Consider the following 19,853-nt stretch of genomic DNA (forward strand, 5'->3'; position numbering starts at 1 on the left):
ATGCAGATGGGAGTGCTCTTGCCTCCCCCCCCCCCCCCCTCTGGGAGGGAGCTCGACCCCATTTTTCAAGCCCATAGCTCCTTCTCCGACCCGCTACCCGGGCAGCCTCGGAGCCGGGGGTGGGTCGGCGCCGACAGTACTGGGTACTTCAGATCCAACCCTGCCCTCGAGTTTGTCGGATCTGACCTCTCGGAGCCTTGGCCCGAGCTTCGGATCCGAGGGACTCAGTGTGCCTTCGGCGCCGTCCCTGTCGGAGCGCACTGTTCGCTCTGATCCCAGGGGCTCTGCGCCGGCTCCGATCCACTCATCAGATCCGAGCGGGAGCCGACTTTTGGATCCTGTAGTTGAGGCTGGCTCCCCCTCTGCTTTTGATGTAGTGGAGAGGGCTCTGTTAAGGGCATCCGGACCCCGGTCCTTGCTTCGGCTCTGTCCCGCACTCCATCTGCTCTGGGCCAGGCTTCCGTCACCCGGCCACTGGGACAGCCCGCTTCACTGCCCCAAGCAGTTCCCTTGGATCTGGACATCGCTGGCGAGGGCTCATCGGACAGCCCCCCCCCCCCGAGGAAGCACCTCGCAAGCATACGTGTAAGAGGAGGCACATAGACTCCCCCGAGTCTTTAACTGAAGACACTGACTTGGAGGAAGGGGAAGGCTCCCCAAGATCACCCCCTGAGGATGTCTCCTTTGGAGACATCATGGAAATGTTACGGATAAGAGGTGGGTGGTCTGCCCCAAAGTCTTTCTCAGATGAGTCCATGTTCTTGGAGGCATTTGAAGCGGGCCCGTCTACGTCTTGGGTGTCCCCTCCTGCCGACCCCCTGGTGGACCTTATTACCACCAGGGCGTGGAAGGAACCGGACACCGTGGAGCCAATCCCCAAGAGGCCGGACAGGATCCTTAACCCCCCTGCTGACCATGCCCACTGGAGCAAGGGACCCCCGGTAGATGCCATGTTGTCGGCAGCAGCCACTAAGAGGGAACTTGCTCAGGAGAGTCCCTCAGTCCATCCCCCGAGCAAGGAGTCTCGGATGATGGACAGTTTGGGGAAGCGAATGTTTAGTTCAGCGACCTTCTCAGTGAGGGCGCTCAACTATTTGGCACATGTCATTAGAATGCAGCGCGATCTTATCAAGGAATACGCTGCATCCTCCCCCAGAGTCCATGTCTGAGGAAGACAAACTTTTGCACTCCACCCGTATGGCCACTCTTTGTTCCGTGACCAACACCTCTATGCGGTTACTTTCCCATGCTACCGAGGGAGCCGCTAGAGCTGCAGGAGTGGGCCTAGTCACAAGACGCCAGGCCTGGCTCCGCCACTGCGATTTCACAGAGCCCTTCAAGGCGTCATTCGCGAACGCCCCCTTTGACGGTTCTGCCCTTTTTGGCAAGACGGTTCGCGACACCTTGCTTCAGAGCAAGAAGGACGGGAAGAAGCTGTCTGCTGTCAGTCCGCTTCTCTGTGCCCCAGAGGTCCTACTCTAGGAACCAAAAGGGCTAGAAGAAGATGTGGTTCCGGAAGTCGCAGCAATCCCAACCCGCTCCGGACAACAAGTCCTTCCGCGGCAGAGGAGGACAGGGAGGACGCCGCCCTAGGGGCAGAGAGGCTCCCAGGAACTTTGGGTCCAGAGAACCTTTCTCTGAATGGCCCACGCAGCAACCCTGAGGGGTTGCCCGACTGCTCCACTCTGGAGGCAGTCGGGAGACGTTTTTTGGAGCACCTAGCAGCATGGGAGTCCATTACATCGGACCGCTGGGTACTCCAGAGCATATCCAGAGGTTACAAAATTCCCTTTCTTCATGTCCCAAGATTCAAAATCCTCCCCGATGTTCCACCCAATCAAAGGGAGGCCGCTTCAGCAGAAATTGGCCATCTGCTGAGAAAAAGAGCCATCCAACCCGTCCCCCCAGACCAGATCGGATCAGGGTTCTACTCCAGGTTCTTTTTAGTGCCAAAAAAGACGGGGGACGTTAGACCCATTCTGGACATGTCCCTATTGAACCTGGCAGTTCCCAAGGAGAAGTTCCGGATGGTCACTCTACAATCCATCCTCCCCCTTCTAGGGGAGAATCACTGGATGTGCTCTATAGACCTCAAGGATGCGTACTACCACATTCTAATGGACAGACGATCCAGGAGGTTTCTTCGCTTCCGGCTAGGAGCCAGTCACTACCAGTTCAGGGTCCTTCCCTTTGGTCTCACCACAGCCCCCAGGGTGTTCACCAAAGTATTAGCAGTGGTTGCGGCCCACCTGAGGCTTCAGGGGGTGCAGGTCTTTCCGTACCTGGATGACTGGCTTCTCACCGCCCCAACAAGGCATCTACTATCCTTGGCAAGAGACTCTTTTCTTCGTCTAGCTCCCCGGCTAGGCATCACGGTAAACATACAAAAGTCCAACCTGGTCCCTACTCAGATAATAGAATTTATAGGGGCCAGGTTAGACACGAGAATTTTAAGAGCCTTCCTCACAACCGACAGAGTTCGGAATCTAGGGTCTATGGCAGCAGCGATTACTCTTCTTCTGCTCGCCCGCTTGAACATGCGGGTGCTTCAGTGGACACTTCAGGTGCAATGATCATTTCTCTCTCTCCCCCTACATCACCCCATTGCAATCAGCAAGGCTTGCAAGCAGTCTCTCTTGTGGTGGCTCCATTCCCCGGATCTCCACAGAGGCCGCCCTTTTTGTGCATGTCCCCCTCTCGCCACAGTGACCACGGACGCTTCCCGTCTCAGGTGGGGGGGGCATTTTGCGGGCCGGACGGTCCAAGGCACGTGGAGCGATTCAGAGACCTCCCTGCATATCAATGTTCTGGAAATGAGGGCGGTGCTCTTGGCGTTGCAAGCACTTCAAGCCCTCCTTCCCCTGGGAACAATTGCGATTCAGTCAGACAGCATGTCGGTGGTCTGGTACATCAACAAACAGGGAGGAACCAGGTCTTACCCTTTATGTCGAGAAGCCATGAGAGTGTGGGAATGGGCGATCTCCACCAACTGCTTTCTCATCGCAACGCATATTCCGGGTCGGTCCAACATCCTAGCGGACAAGCTCAGTCGCACCATTCTCTCCCCGTACAAGTGGTCTCTCAATGCTCAAGTAGCGAAACGTATCTTCGCACAGTGGGGGACTCCCTGTTGCGATCTCTTTGCTTCTCCCTTAAACGCCAAGTGCAACAGTTTTTTCGCTCTAATCCCCCCTCCAGGGGATTCCCCGAGAGACGCTCTGGTGCATGCTTGGCCTCCCGGTCTTCTTTACGCATACCCCCCCTCTGCCTCTGATGCTCCAAGTACTTCAGAAAGCCTCTCGATTGGGGTGCAGAATGATCCTCCTTGCCCCATTCTGGCCTCGACAGATCTAGTTCCCTTACCTAAGGTCTCATTCAGTGAATCCACCTTGGATTCTAGATCCCATTCTGGATCTGATATCACACCCATCGAACCTACCAACTCCGAACCTGGACAACCTGAAGTTGACTGCTTGGCTGCTCCAGTTCCACTCCTAATCAGGACTCCCGGTATCTCGTCCCCAGTTAAGGCCATTCTGGTAGCGGCCCACAAGCCCTCTACCAGGAAAATTTACCGCAGTAAATGGAAGCGTTTCTCCATTTGGGTGGAGCGGCAAGGTCTAGATCCCTTCACGGTTCCCCTTCCTTTGGTTCTAGACTTCCTTACTACTCTCTTTAATGATGGCGCCAGTAGTTCCATGGTCAAAGTTCAGCTAGCAGCCGTTTCTCATTACCATGTTGGTCATGACTCTGGGCCTCTTATGTCAGCCAAGTTATGCAAAATCTTCCTAAAAGGCACCTTTTTGCTCAGACCCCCTGTCAAAGAAGCGGTTCCCCCGTGGGATCTTTCCTTGGTACTTCAGGCCTTGACCGCTCCCCCCTTCGAGCCTGCGGCCACAGTAGATCATAAATTCTTGTCTCTTAAGACTGCTTTTTTAGTAGCCATTACTTCGGCTAAGAGAGTTTCTGAACTTCAGGCCCTGTCCATGAAACCACCTTATTTGATCTTCCATCCGGACCGGGTGTGCCTCAGGATCAATCCCTCCTTTCTTCCTAAGGTAGCTTCAGAAGCTAACATTAATCAGTCCATCAACCTCCCTGTTTTCTTTCCTAAGTATCAAAACAAAGGTGAATACAAGCTGCATTCCTTGGATGTTCACAGGCAGCTTCGTTTTTATCTTCACAGAACAGCTGGTCATAGGCAATCCGACCAATTGTTCATTTCCTTTGCCAAATTCAATCTGGATAAACCAATTTCCAAAGTTTCTTTGTCACGCTGGATTTCTCAGTGTATTCTGTTAGCGTACCAAGCTTCTGGGAGGCCCGCACTGGAGGGAGTCCATGCTCATTCGACCCGGTCTGTCTCTACTTCAGCGGCCTTTAAGTCTAGGGTTCCTCTGGATGACATTTGTTCAGCAGCCACTTGGGCTTCATCTCATACCTTTATTTCCCATTACAAGCTGGACATCACGTCTAGAGGTAGAGCATCCTTTGGCTCCGCGGTGCTCCGGAATATCCTTCCATGATGGCCACCCAAGAATCAGGTAGCTGGGGACTCTGTCCCACAGGTTGCTGACAAATGAATTTCCTACTTCAGATTTAGAAGTTGTGTACTTACCATAACGTTCCATCTGAGTAGGTGGATTCATTTGTCTGCAACCATCCCGCCCTCCTATCCCCCTAGCCTTGTCAGTTCCTGCATTGGGTGTGTTACCCTTTAGTTAGGGTAGTTGGTGCAGGGCAAACTCGATCTGAGGTCATGTAGGGAGAGCAGGGCATTATGGGTGAGGGGAGGAGCTAGGAGCTCGGATCCATAGCTGGATAAACCATGCCGGTTCGGATCCGATATCTGATCCATACCCACAGGTTGCAGACAAATGAATCCACCTACTCAGATGGAACGTTATGGTAAGTACATAACTTCTAATTCTTTGTCTGCCAACTATCCCTTCTTGGTCGAAAGAAGTTGATTTTAAAAGGCCTTCTCCATTCTGCAGGAAATTTAACTGGCTTATCTTCTGCTTCATCAGAACCACCCAACAAACCCAAAGGAACAGAGAAGCATGTTTGGAAGCCTACAGATGAAGAAAAACAAGGATACAGGGAACGATAGAGATAACTACAGAGACAGGAATCAAGAAAAGGTAAAAGAAAAAGGCCAAGCAGACTGTCTCCAGCTTTGTCTGCCCCAGCCCCTAAGACTTCTAAGTCTCCAGGATTGTCCTCCTTTGGCTCTGACATTTCCAGATGTTTTTCTATTCACATGTTGCAGTATTCAGTACAAATGATTTATTCTTCTTGCTACCCGAACATCCGGCCAGTATACAAAAGATTTCAGTCACTGTATGGTGCGTGGGACGTCTGACGTGGCTAGCAGAGTGTGCGCCGTAAAAGTGCCGTCTATACACACCAGCTCTCAGAATTTCTCAGCCGCCAGTCAAATATCAGGTGTTCCTGCCTTCCCAGCTGTCTGATTCTAGAGAAATCAGATAAGTGCCTCGTTGAGGAACCTTTCCAGTCATTTTTTTTCTATTTCTAATGCCTGTTCCCATCATCCAGAAAGGGCAAGTGTAAGTGCAGCCGGCGAATACCTCACAAGGACACTCATGATCAGTGTCTGTTTTGTTTAGGTAGGTCACACGAGTACAAGGCATGCACTATCTGCCAGGCATTTGTGCCCCAAACTCTTCACAGCCGTCTCCATGTGCTCAACCTATACCCACAAAACCAATGTCTCAGACTGTTAGCTTTGGTTATGGAGGGTTCCACTGACTTGCCTGCCGTACCACCAAAAAAGGTCAAGGCAGTCAGACCTACTACTACCGCTGCACCTCATTTGTCCGAGAGAGAGCCTGTGGCCAACGTCAGCCTGGTTGAAGACTCTGGCTCTGACGCTTCAGATAAAGTGGGGTACCTACATGGAAGCCACGCAATCCTGCACAGAGGGCACGTCCACAGAGGCTTTTCCGATGCCGGGGGAACCTGCGATTTTGGTAGGGCTGTCTGATTCCTCTGTTACCTTAGTCACCTAACACTAGGCCTTCCTCCACTCACACATCCGCTAGGCCATCTCTCAAAAGGAAGGATAAAAGAAAGCATTTGTCTCCTGCTCCTGAATTTACCCCAGACTGGCAGGCCTTCAGCCAAAGCCTCTGTAATGCCTTTATGGCTTCGTGGCCACCCACTCCAGGGACGTCAACTATCCCTTCTGTACTGAGCCGTGGGCCTCCGATATCAGATGCCTCCCAGGTGGAAGAGGAGGAATTCTCATGATTCTTCTGAGGAATCCCTTTCATATTTTCCCAGCTGCCTTCTCCCCTGGGATATGGCTCCCCAGAGGAAGAATCTGTTGACCCTGACACCCCAGCAGAGGATGTAACTTTTGTGGAAACCATTACTAAAATGAAGGAACACTTCAAGTGTGAATCATCTGAAATGACAGATATACAAAATGGAACTATGACCTCATTCAGATGGATTCCCCAAACCCTACTGCTGTTCCACCCATTCTGCTTGCTTTTCTGGATGCCTTCTCATCAGCACCCTTGAACCCAGACTCACAGCCCCCTGCCCCACACAGAGCAGACAGGTTTTATAAAGTCCCTGAGACTACTCCGTTTGTAATTGTGTCCTGCTGCAGGCCCTGCCACTATTTCCATTTCCACTGTTAAGGCTTCAAAAATATTGCCTTCCACCATCCTCCTACCTGCTGACAAAGACAGCAGAACCATGGAACGTCTGGGTAAGAAAATGTATACTTCTGTTACTCTGGCTTTCAGAGCTGCTAATTACACATGGCTAAATATGCCTTATCCCTTTTGGAGAAGATCTCAAAGGAATTGTCTGACTCCCCTGATTTTGCTGCCAAAGCTTCACTGTCTTCTCTTGTTGATGTTGCTGTGGCCTCAGCCGGATCAGTAGCATCAGAATCTGCTTTGAGAAGGTATTCCTGGCCTGCGCCTTCAACCTCCACCAGATGACTTCAGAGCCAAGCTGGTTGATGCACCTTTGGACAATACAGCCCTGTTTGGAACAAAAGTGGCTGACTTATTCAAGTCATTACAACAAAAAGGGAAAGAGATGCAGGATTTAAAACACCTGCTGGTTTCTCCTATTCCAAAATTCCAGAGGAATTAACCAGCAAAAACACAATTAGGAAGTACTCACCCTGCTGCCTCCACAAGGCCTAGGAAAACTTCCAGGAAGCAACACACTCCTATCAGAGCCTCACCATCTACTAGCCACAAAGCCACCCTTTCAAGACAGGACAGGTAGTGTCTGACTAACTGTCAAGCTTGGAACCCTCATCTTCTCCATCTATCTTCTCTCTGTGTGTGTCTCTCACTGTCTCCAAATGTGGAGATTTATCACTTCAGAAAAATGGGTCCTTTCTATAATAGAAAATGGATACTTTATGACCTGGCTCATGGCTGCAAAGAGAAAGGGGTATCCCACAGCCACCAAAAGAACAGCTCACCCTATTGCAGCCAGTGTTAGACAGCCTTATGACTAAAGGTGCCATTCAAACAGTTCCACTGTCTGTAATAGGAAGCGGCTTCTACTCCATTGTTTTCCTAATTCCAAGAAACGACCGTCTCTGGTGGCCAATTCTGGACCTTTCATTACTGAACCTCTTCTGTCAGTTACCAGCCTTCAGGATGCTGACCTTACCAATTCTTTCCGCTCCTACTCCCCCAAGGTTTCATGGCCACCTTAGATGTCAAGGATGCCTATCTTCACAAATACCTGAGTTTTTCTGTGAACTCCTCTCACTTTCAGTTCCCTGCCTTGCCCTTTGGGCTTTCCACTGCACCCAGAGTCTTCACCAAATGTTGGGCTCCAGTTATTGCTTTCTGCATGAAAAAGGAATCCAGATTTTCCCTTACCTGGACGACCTGCTCATTCAGGTAGACTGCAAACAGGCCCTCCTGCAACACTTACAAGCTGCCATTAGTCTCCTACACTCCATGGGAGTTCGGATCAGTTTCCCAAAATCACAACTGGAACCTACTCAACTGTCTTCTTGGGGTACAGGATTTGTACAGACATCATGAAAGCCTACCCCCCAAAAGGTAGAGAGCTTGACATAACACATACTTCTGGTCCTCCAGACCACAAAATTGACTGCAAGGCAGTACCTCAGGCTTCTGGGTTACATGGAGTCCACTATCCCCATGTTACTGCTAGCAAGACTCCATATGAGGAAATTGCAGTGGTACCTCAGGTCATTTTGGACCCAGCACTCTCACCCCTCCAGTACGGGGTACCCCTCCTACCCTACCTCAAATAAGAAATTCATTGGTGGTTGAAGCATGTGCACCTCAACCCAGTTCTTCTCCCTCCAGCCACCTCAACCCAAACAGGTCATGTACACAGATGCCTCAGACTTGGGCTGGGAAGCAACTCTGGGGCACCTGGAAGTGCAAGGAGTGTGGCCAAGGTCACACAGGAAAGAACACATCAATATCTGAGAAATGAGTAATGCTATTGACCCTGTGAGCCTTCCAAACCAATCTCCTACAAGGACCACTAAAAATCTTTACAGGTAATACCACAGTGCTGTGATATCTCAACAAGCAGGAGGGGACCAGATCTTACTGGCCACTTCTCAGGGAGTAACCTTACAGGTGGTCTACATACCTTCACTACAGAATTCTCAGGCAGTCTCCCCCATCAGATCCATGACTAACACGAGTGGATGTTTCACAGGGATGTCTTCCTGGACCTGGTCCACTGGTGGGGTACACCTCAAATAGACCTGTTTGCCTCCTCCAGCAAAAGGCAACTTCTTTCCTTCACCAGACTTGCAGAACCTCAGGCTATGGCAACAGATGCCTTCTCAGTCTTCTGGAAGGAGACATTTCTGTATGCATATCCCCCCCTTGTTCAGAGAGTCCTGCTGAAGATCCAGCAAGACAGACCAAAATTTTTGCTGGTGACTCCCTGTTGGCCAAGACAGCATTGGTTCCCTCTCCTTTTACAGTTATCCAAGGGCAGTCGCACAATTTATCCCTCAGAGTGGACTTCCTCACACAGCACAAGGGATCCCAAATACACCCACAGTGGCAATCTCTGCACCTCACCCTGTGGGTGATAGGATTTTGATCCCTTTCAGATATCTTAACAATGAGGACGTGCTCACTGTCCTGCAGGAGGCCAGGAAATCAAATACCGGGAAATCTTAGCTATCAAAGTGAAGAGATTTTCCATATGGTGTCTCAAAAGGCAGTCGGACCCACTGAAAAGTGAAATCCCTCTAGTACTGTCTCACCTGTATGAACTTTTGCTGACAAGGTTAGCTTTCTCATCCACTAAGACCACGTTTCTGCCATTTCAGCATGTTTTCCCCTGGATCCCTTCCTAGCTTCCAGACTACCTATTCGTTAAATGAGTCCTCCATCTCAGATCAGCTAGAAAACCCTCTCCTCCTCAGTGAGACTTAAACTATGTTGTAGAGAAGTTCCCTCTTCCCCACATTCAAGCCAGTGGATAAAACTTACCTAAAACATTGCACATGGAAGACCGTCCTCCTCATGGCCTTGACCTCAGCCAGGAGAGTGGGTTGCAAGCCCTCATGGCTATCCCACCCTTCCTAATGTTCCACACGGGCAGGGTTACTCTTAAGAACCAACCCTTCCTTCATGCCCAAATATGGTGAATGACCTTTTCCAAAATCAAGCCATCCACATACCAGCCTTCTTCCCTCACCCACAAGGTGACAGTGAGAGAGTAGTCCATTCCCTGGATGTGCATAGACAGCTCGGATTTTGTGTGTACAAAACCATGCCCATCAGACAGGCTGATCAACTGTTTGTCTCCTTCCACCCCAGGGAAGGCAGTATCAAAACAAACAACTTCAATATGGATTTCCAAAGTTATTACCTTTTGCTACAAACACCATGGGAAATCCCTGCAAGGTACTGTCAAAACACACTCCACTAGGGCCAATAGCCTCCTCAGGGGCTTGGATACCTCCACTATATAGGAAGCAGCCAGTTGGTCTTCAGTGCATACCTTCACCAAACACTACAAGTTGGGCCACATTTCTAGGCTCATAGCTGGTTTTGCCAGGCTCCATGGATACCTGGAGAACTCTACTAGGCCACCTCCTCCTTCTGCACAATGAGCTTTGGCTCTCTCACCCATTGGTACTGAGTATTGCAACATGTGAATAGGACATAGAAAAGTTGTGTAAAATCTTGCCATAACCATAGATGTCCTTTTCTTCTATGTTTGCAGTATTCCTTCCCACCTACCTACCCCTCCTGTAATACTTATCCATTTCTGGATGGTACAGGACTGGCATTACCCTTGCTAGGACTGGTTCCAACTGGTGCTTACAGTTCTGAGTGCTAGTGCGTGCAGACGTCACCTTTATGGCCAGCGCTCTGCTAACCATATCAGACGTCCCATGCACCATACAGTGACTGAAATCTTTTGTATACTTGCCGGATGTTCGGGTAGCAAGAGGAGAAAACCATTGGTACTGAATACTGCAACATGGTATTGTCTACAGCATGGAAGAGATCTACGGATGTTCATGTTTCACAGCTGCAGTCATTACACTTGGGTTATCCTGCCATCAGGCAGTCCCGCAGTCGGCCAGAGTTCCAAAGTCTTGGTCCGGCGTCGGTTGCTGTCGCTTCTTCCCTGACGTCAGTGCGCCAGGGGTATATAAGATGCAGCCGGTGCCATTTTCTTCAGTCTTTCTTGCCGCGCGGTGCCCGAAGCAAAAGCAGTTTGCAAGTGCCGGTCGGCCGACTTCTGAGATTTTCAATTCGAATTTCAGAACCAAAGTCTTCAATAAAGCTAAGTACCCCGTTGGGGAAACTTTTTCTTGCCTCAGACCGATGTCAGTAAAAGTTAATAATTGTATTTCTTGTGGTAAGCAAATACCTCAAGGATTTTCATTCTTACTGTATTCCATGCCTTGGCCCAGACCACGACATCACTAGTTGTCGGTTATGTGCTAGATTTAACAAGCGCACTATTAAACGTCGGTTTGACTTTGCCCGACATTATTTTGGCCGAAGGTTCAATTATACCATGTATTCGGAACAACCGACAGGAATACACAAAAAAATGCAAAGACAAGGACAGGCATCCGAGGTCCAAAACTGACGAAGCCTCTTCTAGGCCAGTCGCCGGTTCCCCGGATCTCAGTGAGGCGCTTTCGCAGCCCCTGACAACCGCTACCTCAGAACCACAGGCCACCTCCGACTCCCACGTGGAGATGGCTAGGCCTCAAGATACTCCAGCTATTGGACCTATGCAAACTAACTCTTCAGATGGGTCCGGAGCCGCTGAGCAGGCATCGGCTTCTGAGGGTGTTTTCAGATCGCCTCCGCTTACCATCAAACCTAAAGCCAAGTCTAAAACTCCTTTAAAGACAAAGAAGCAAGTGCAGCATTCACCAGGACAGGCCTCCATGCCTAAAAAACAAATGCTCAAAATGGCCGAAGACTTAATTACTCTGGTCAGGGGTTCCCATCCCCCTCCTGATAAAAGGCCTAGGCAGGATACAGACTATGATTCTTCTGACCAGGTTTCCATTTCTTCAGATTCCTCTTCAGACCAGGGATACTCCATACCCCTTTATGAGGATTCTGATGCTGAAGAATCGGTTCCTTCAGCCTCTCCTCCTGAGGATTACTCTTTTGGGGAAACTTTACATACCATGAGGGAGCATTTCCATTGGGAGGGCCAGGATTACTCAGAATCCAAGAAAAGGCTCAGAGACTTTCTTTTATTGCCTCAGCACAGGCCCCTTGCTATTCCACCTGTTTTAGATATTGTGGATGATGTGTACTCTGAATCAAGTTTAAATCCAGATTCTTTGCCCCCTCCTCCAGTCAAGCCAGACCGGTACTACAGAGTCCCTGACTCTCACAAATTTCTTCATAAAGACCCTGTTGCTGACCCAGAAACCATTTCCCAGGGTCCCAAAGGGATAAAGGCTTCCACGGCTAAAAATCCAGTCCCCTCTGACAGGGACTCCAGAGCATTAGACAGATGGGGGAAGAAAGTTTACACTTCTGCAACTTTAGCAGTGAGGGCTTTAAATTGCCAGTTCTACATGCTTAAATATCAGCAATATTTAATGTCTCTGTTAAAACAGAAAATGCTTACAAGTACAGAACATCCTGACTCTAAGGAAATGCAGGATTTATTGCATGCAGCTGAACAAATGGGAAAACATACTCTGCAATGTGGTTTTGATTCATTCGAGGCTTGTTGTAGAGTAGCAGTTACAGGATCTGTGATTCAAAGGCATGCTTGGTTAAAAGAACAAGGTTTACCTGATCATGTTAAAGTAAAATTACTGGATGCACCTTTGCAGCAGGATGTTTTATTTGGTGTTGAGGCAGAAGAGGTATTAAAGAAAATGGAGGATAAGGCAAAATCTATGCAAACAGTGAAGGATTTCTTACAGGTACAGCCACCTCGTTTTAGCAGAAATTGGCCTTCAAAAAATTGGTCCATTCCCATATCAGACAGACCACAAAGGGGCAAATACAGACACCCAAGAGGCAGATCTCAGCCCCAAGGCTCTTACAGACCACGACAGTGGGGTGCTTCAACCCCAAAAGGAGGGGAAGACGAGTCACAACCTTATAGGAAACAGTCTCAATGACTTCCCCCTTCAAATGCCAAGCACTTACCTTCTGGCAGCTCCCTTGGGGGGAAAACTAGCACTTTTTTCTGACAATTGGCATATGATCACCCAAGACAAATGGGTTTGAATATTGTGTCTCAAGGTTACAGGTTCCACTTTCACACTTTACCAAGTCTAAAAGGAATGCCAGACCTGCCACAAAATCAATGGGCAGAGGCACAAAAACAAATTACAGCCCTCATGGACATAAGCTATTCAAAAAGTGCCACAACAGGAGCAAGGACAAGGATATTACTCAAGACTCTTCCTGGTCCCCAGAAAGGACAAAGCCTGGAGACCAATACTGGACCTATCCACTCTAAATACTTACCTAGATGTACTGAAATTCAAAATGTTGACACTATAGCAGCTTCTTCCCATGCTGGGCAAGAAGGCCTGGCTTGTTACCTTGGACCTCAGAGGCCTGCCTGCATGTCCCTATCAGACAAAATTGCAGAAGATACCTTAGATTCATAGCTGTTTAATGCGTTACCAATTCTCTGCACTGCCCTTTGGCTTATCTACTGCGCCCAGGGTCTTCACAAAATGCCTGGCACCAGTAATTGCATTTTGCAGACAAAAAGGAATTCAAATATATCCATACTTGGACGATTGCCTTATTCAAGCAGAAAACAAGGACATTCTTCTAAAGGATCTGGCGTTTGTAAAAAGATTGCTAATTTGTCTAGCCTACACAGTAAACGAAAAGAAGTCAAAACTAGTGCCCTCGCAAGAGATAATATTCCAGGGTGCCAGCTTAAACACAACGGCCCAGATGGCTTATGTCACGCCAGACAAGCAAGAACAACTGACTCAGTACTTTCAGTTGCTGGCAACAAAAACCCAACTTCCTGCAAGAAAAATTCTGCAGGTCTTGGGGTTCATGGCATCTTGCATACTGTTAATTCCATATGCCAGACTGCATATGAGGAAATTACAATGGTACCTAAAAAGTGTTTGGACTCAGCACTGTCACAGTTTGGAAGCAGTAATCCCACTTATTCCCTGCCTTCAACAGGAGTTTCGATGGTGGGCACAGGCATGTCACCTCAACAAGGGACAGCCTTTCACTTGACTCACAGCCAGGCAGACACTAACAACAGATGCTTCGGATTACGCCTGGGGAGCACACATGGCAGGAAAATGTATTCAGGGCAAGTGGGACGCAGACCAAAGGCATCTTCACATCAATCAAAAAGAGATGCTAGCTGTACAAAATGCCCTAACAGCTTTCAGTGACCTTTTGCATACAGGACAACTTTTACTAAAGACAGACAACACCACAGTTATGTGGTACATAAGCAAGGGGACACTCATTCATATCCCCTCTGCAGACAAGCCATGACCTTGTGGAACACAGCCCTAACCTGTCAAGTTCATCTGCAAGCATAGTTCCTGCCAGGAAAGAAAAATACTCTGGCAGACGACAAGCAGAAACATCATGGATACTCACGAGTGGAAATTAAATCCACAAGTATTCAGCATGATAACACAAAAATGGTGGATCCCAGACATAGATCTGTTTGCCACCCCAATGAATTGCCAACTACAGAAGTTCTGCACAAGGACTTACCACACACAAGCATGGAAAGTGGATGTTCTTTCATTCAGCTGGAAAATCCTACAAGTATATGCCTTCCCCCCACTGTCTCTCCTCTCAAAGGTACTCCTAAAAGCCAGACAAGAAAAGCCAAAAATTATCCTGATTGCACCAGACTGGCCACACCAGCACTGGTACCCAATCTTAAAGAACTTAGCTCAGGGTCCCCCATGGATTTTACCTCAAATTCCGCACCTTCTGACTCAACAAAACAATCAGATACTTCACAGCCAGCTCAAAACTTTAAACCTGGCTGCATGGCAGATTCCTTAGTCAAGCAGACAACACCTCTCTCTAAAGCAGTTATGGATGTCATTTTGGAGGCCTGGAGGCCAGGAGGCCTAGCACCAGGAAAACCTATTCAGAAAAGTGGAAGAGAATCTGTGCCTGGAACCAGGCTCAAAGCTTTGACCCTCTTGTCCCAAATATTCCTCAGATACTACAATATTTAAGTGAGATGCTGGACAAAGGCTTATCCTTCTCATCCATTAAGATCCATGCCTCTGCCATCTCTGCTCATTACAACACAGATCCTCCTATTTTCTCTCATCCTTTGCTAAAACAGTACCTCAGAGGGGCTAAAAACATAAGACCGCCCCGGAGAGCACCAACTCCAACTTGGGACCTCAACTTTGTCTTGGAGAAATTAACTTTGCCTCCTTTTCAACCAGCCAATACAGCAGAATTAAAATGTGTCATGGAAAACTGCTCTACTTCTGGCAATAACCTCAGCACGAAGAGTCTGAGTTACAGGCACTAATGGCAGTGGAACCTTTCATCAAGACAGGGTTTCTTTAAGAACAAGCCCTACCTTTATGCCAAAGGTGGTATCAAGTGTGGCTCTTAACCAAACTATTCATTTGCCAACATTTTATCCAAACCCCCAGAATAAAGGGGAGAGACTTCTGCATTCATTGGACATACACAGGCAGTTACGCTTCTACTTGGACAAAACAAAAGCCTTCATGAAAACTGAGCAACTGTTTGTAGCATATGTTGCAGGATCACAAGGAAAGGCTATTTCAAAACAGACCATTTTAAAATGGATAGCACACTGTATAAATTTCTGCTACACAGCATGGAAAAACTGTACCTAGCAACATTCGGTCACATTCCACCAGGGCAACAGCCACTTCTACTGCCTACCTTAGAGGAGTACCTACCAAGGATATTTTGGAAGCTGCAACTTGGAGTTCAGTGCATACCTTTACCAAGCATTACCACCTGCCTCTTTACTCTAAATCCAGGGCTGGCGCTGCCACTGCAGTCCTGCAGGGCCTCATAGCCACCCCGAATGCCTTATAGAACCAGCCACCCAACCTCAGCTTTGGGATTCAACCCAAGTGTAATGACTGCAGCAGTGAAACACGATGAACATAGTACAGTTTTGTACCTAACATAAATGTAGATGCTCGAGTGTATTCACTGCTGCAGTTCAGGTTACCCACCCTCCATCCCCACTTTCTTAGCTAGGACTTTTCTATACCTCACTGCCTATACAACCTATGTGGTGTATTTGCTTGTAACTGAAAGTTTTGTTTTTATCTTTTATGTATGCTTTTTAGCAATGTGTTTTGCCTGCCTTTTTGGGGGCACTTGACATCTGGGGCAAGAAAAACTGAAGAAAATGGCATCGGCTGCATCTTGTATACCCCTGGCGCACTAACGTCAGGAAAGAAGCGACAGCAACAGACGCCGGACCAAGACTTAGGAACTCTGGCCGACTGCGGGACCGCCTCACGGCAAGATAACCCAAGTGTAATGACTGCAGCAGTGAATACTCTCTAACATCTACATTTATGGTAGGTACAAAACTGTACTTTATGGTAAGATTTTACACAACTTTTCTATCTTACTTGATCCCATCCTCTGGTATCCTCCTTTCTAGTGACTTCAGAGATCATTATTTTGCATTGTTCCCCCAAGAGTCGTCTTCTTTGGGTTTAGGGTTTTCTGAAAGGGATATTTCTAGTTTTGTGATCTCCAGCCCCAGCCCCAGCCCACACGCCTTTCTGCGGCATCCCTTATGTCTGTTAGATCTTACAGGAGTTTCGTTGACATTGACTGGGAACAGATGATATATGGTGTGCTGCACATGCATCAGCTGGACATCAAGCCTCTACTCCCACGATCTCTGTAGTCCTCTGGCTTCTGCCAAGGATTGCTCCTTTAGAGCAGACTGGCTGACAGACATTAAATCCTTTTCCTTATTGTCCATTTTTTTGACTGGAAGTAAGACATTGGTCATGGCTGGTAAAGAGAGAATAACACTTAATCTGCAGAATGGAGAAGGCATCCTTAATGCATCTGAATGCTAAATATGAATGTGAGGAAGGGTTACATGTGTAAGAATTAACCTCAGACAAGCTGATAAAGGTTGCTTAGTAGACCACTGTATAAGCTGACTGCTGTCAGTCAGGTCATCTTCCCAAAGTAATGATAGTTTTTGAAAGGACAGTATTGTAACTGAAAGTGTTATTAGAAAGCTGACTTATTCTCCTTTAGAATGTTAAACTTAGCAGTTATTTTTATCTGCTTCTCAATCTTTTTGGCTTTAGTGGGTAGAACATTGCAAGTTAAAGTACATAAAAAGGTTTCTCATATCTTTAGAAAGTGCATGAGAACTAGCTACCCACTTAAAATGTGTGTCTAGGTTGTAGCATGATCTAGTCAAAGCTGTTTGTTTTAATATTAAAAATTAAAAAAAGTTTGTTTTTTCCTGCCCAGCATCCATGGTGCAGACAACCCGAATGTCTTCCGCAATCACATAATCATGCTTGCATATTATGGTGATACAATTTTGGCTACAGGAAGTACTTGATATAAAACTGGTAAAGATGAGAAGTCATAAAAAGTCACTTAGACAGTCTGCTAAAAGTAAAATTAAATGAACAGAGTTCATTAAATAGTACTTTTAGCAGATTGGCTGTTCTGTAACTTTTGGCATCTTCCCTCTTTTTCCAGTTTTGCACATGTGGTCAGGGTGTCTCATCAAGAGTAATCATCACCTAGATTGAATGTGTACAATTGTGTGACTTTATATTTGGTAAACTGCTTGATTAACTGTTGCTTGGCAGGTAAGCACTGTTACAGGAGAAAAAAAAAACACCACAAGGCCTGTACTGTAAACAGGAAAACCAGTTTACGTGTAATGTTCTTGGAGAAGTGTGGATGTAAATTGAGAACAACATAACTATATTTCCATAGGGAGTACAGTGAGACTGAAAGGCTTCTGCCAATGAAAACGCGGTCATGTCATGCCTTTTATAGCCACATGGCAGGAATGGTGCATATGTGAGACAAGATGGTGTTGGTGTTTAAAGGATCTGTTTCCACAAAAAAAAATCAATTTATGTGAAAATAACCACACCAAAGTATGTTAACTGGTAAGCTCTAATACAATATGGAAATGGAATATAGAAATTACATTCCATGTTGTGCCTTTGTACTATATCTTTAATCCTTGAGTGTTGGGTTTACTAATTTTTCAATGATTTTGTTAACTCTGACAATCACTAGTTACTTGTTGGTAGAGCACAAGCATATACCCTTCTGAGTAATGTCCTTTGTTCATTGTTTAATAGGCTAATTACCATGAAGGGCCATTTTATGCCTACCTAGTAACCCTGGGTCAAAATCAAACCCTGTACCTTGTGTGTATGAGACAAGGACCTTAATCATTATGCCCCATTTTTATCTGTCATGCATGAGGTATAGCACTTGGTTTAAAATGGTTATGGAAGCTCTTACAAAAAATTGGAAAGCAAAACCTCCTTTTATCTTGTATTACAAATATTTATCTGTTTCTGAGACAGACACACTCGGATCTCTGTTTAACCAGAGTCTCCAGACAGGTTTTGTCACAGTAGAGGGGAGGACAGCAGCAGTCATCCTTTTGGGAAGACCATCAACTGACCCAGGAAACTGCTGACCCATAAGTCTGACTAGCTTCATATGAAAAGCTATGAAAAGGATAATCCTGGCCCTGATTAACAGCTGCATAGGAAATCTCCAGACTCTAGACCCAACCCAGTTTGGCGTCAAGGGCAAGTCTTGCCTGCATAATCTGGTACACTTATTTGAGAAGGTCACCAAGGCCATGCATAACTGCCTATGTTGATCTGGCCAAGGCATTTGAGACAGTACCCCACTTGGGTATTGTAGATAAGCCCATAAAATTGGACATAAATCTCTAAGTCACCAGCTGGATAGCCAAATTGCCCGTTTGGGATGTACGTCTCAGCTTTCAAGACAAATCTAGATGGCCTTTGGCTGACTAGGTTTGATGATGAATGCACGTTGGGGCTAATCATTGGCTTTGCAAACCATGTTGATATCCCGCAGAAGGGTCTGACACAGACTAATGATTACTGTCAGAGCCATGGCTGTAAACTAAATGCCAAGAAGTGCATAATACTCTTTGGGAAATCAAATGCCCTTTCAACTTACAACACTGAGAACACTCCCCCCCCCCCCAAGAGTGGATACAGTGGTGAGAGATCTGGGTACTCGAATCGTAATCTGAACTTTGATATTCGATGGTGTTGAGGAACTCCTTCTGTGTGCCTTAGCTTATAAATACGGGCATGCCATCCAGATCTAAAGATGTCATAGTACAACTGTACTCCGCTCTCAACAGACCAGTAATCAAGTACAGTGCACCCTTTAGCAAATACCTCGCCAGGCACCTGCAGCAGTTGAAGCATCCCCTGAGGTTTCTCACCCAAATTAATACAGGGTATAACCAACATGTCATATGCAGATCAATTAAAAACCCTATCACTGTATTTTGTTTCCTTCTGATTACTGGGGCGTAATCTGTGCTTGACCTATAAGGCTGTCTTTAACCCAACCCTGATGGAAAAGTTGCATATTTGCAAAACTAACTGCATAAGGGTTGCCTGCTCCAAAGATCTAAACCTGCTGTCTGATATGAGTAGGTCATGCTGGAGAGAGAGATGTCCCAGAGTTTACCCCTTCTCTGGAATAGGCTTTCTATTCATGTGGAGCAGAGCCCGTCTCTGACCATTGTTAATAGCAGTCTGGACCAGTGGATGAGAAATCGCAGATTCACTCCTGTGGTGGTGCCCATTTCCCTTATAGACAGAGGCAGTCTTTAAAAATTGTCAAAATCCTGCTTGCTGATCCTTATCTTCCACCTAAGGATAGATAATTGGGTAAGACTGGCTGGGCTTATAAGGGCTCTTGAGACTTTAGCCTAGTAATCTTTTTTGAAGCTATGAATAACAGTGTTCGGATTGCACTAAGTTCTTGAAATGTGAGGCAGCTTGCCTCAGAACCAAGGTGAAACATTATATGTAATCTCCACAGAGTGGTCCAGCACATAGCTGTGCTACTACTCAGTCTCTAGGCCAGAGTCATTTTCTTTCCTTGTTTACCAAGAGCTTGAAATTTAAGGATTTCTCTTGAAGGTCTTTTGATTAGGTACGTGCATACATCAAAAATGTAGAGGGTCGTATTATGTGTATTAGAATGAGATGACTGATGATGAAATATCAGCAAGTTGGGAATCTCTGCTTGAGAGACTTCAGTAGGATTCTGGTGTAGTGGAGGCTGAAATATTCCATGGATAGTCTT

At 47.0% G+C, this 19,853-nt stretch overlaps 1 protein-coding gene across 1 annotated transcript in view; it reads left to right on the top strand.

The window, feature by feature from the left end:
• The window catches only part of MAPK3 (mitogen-activated protein kinase 3), an 846,228-nt gene that overhangs the window by 480,448 nt on the left and 345,927 nt on the right, over window positions 1-19,853 (top strand). The window lies entirely within an intron of this gene.

Source organism: Protopterus annectens, chromosome 10.part0 (genome assembly GCF_019279795.1).
Source record: "Protopterus annectens isolate FY-2018-M chromosome 10.part0, PAN1.0, whole genome shotgun sequence".
Lineage (NCBI taxonomy): Eukaryota > Metazoa > Chordata > Ceratodontiformes > Protopteridae > Protopterus > Protopterus annectens.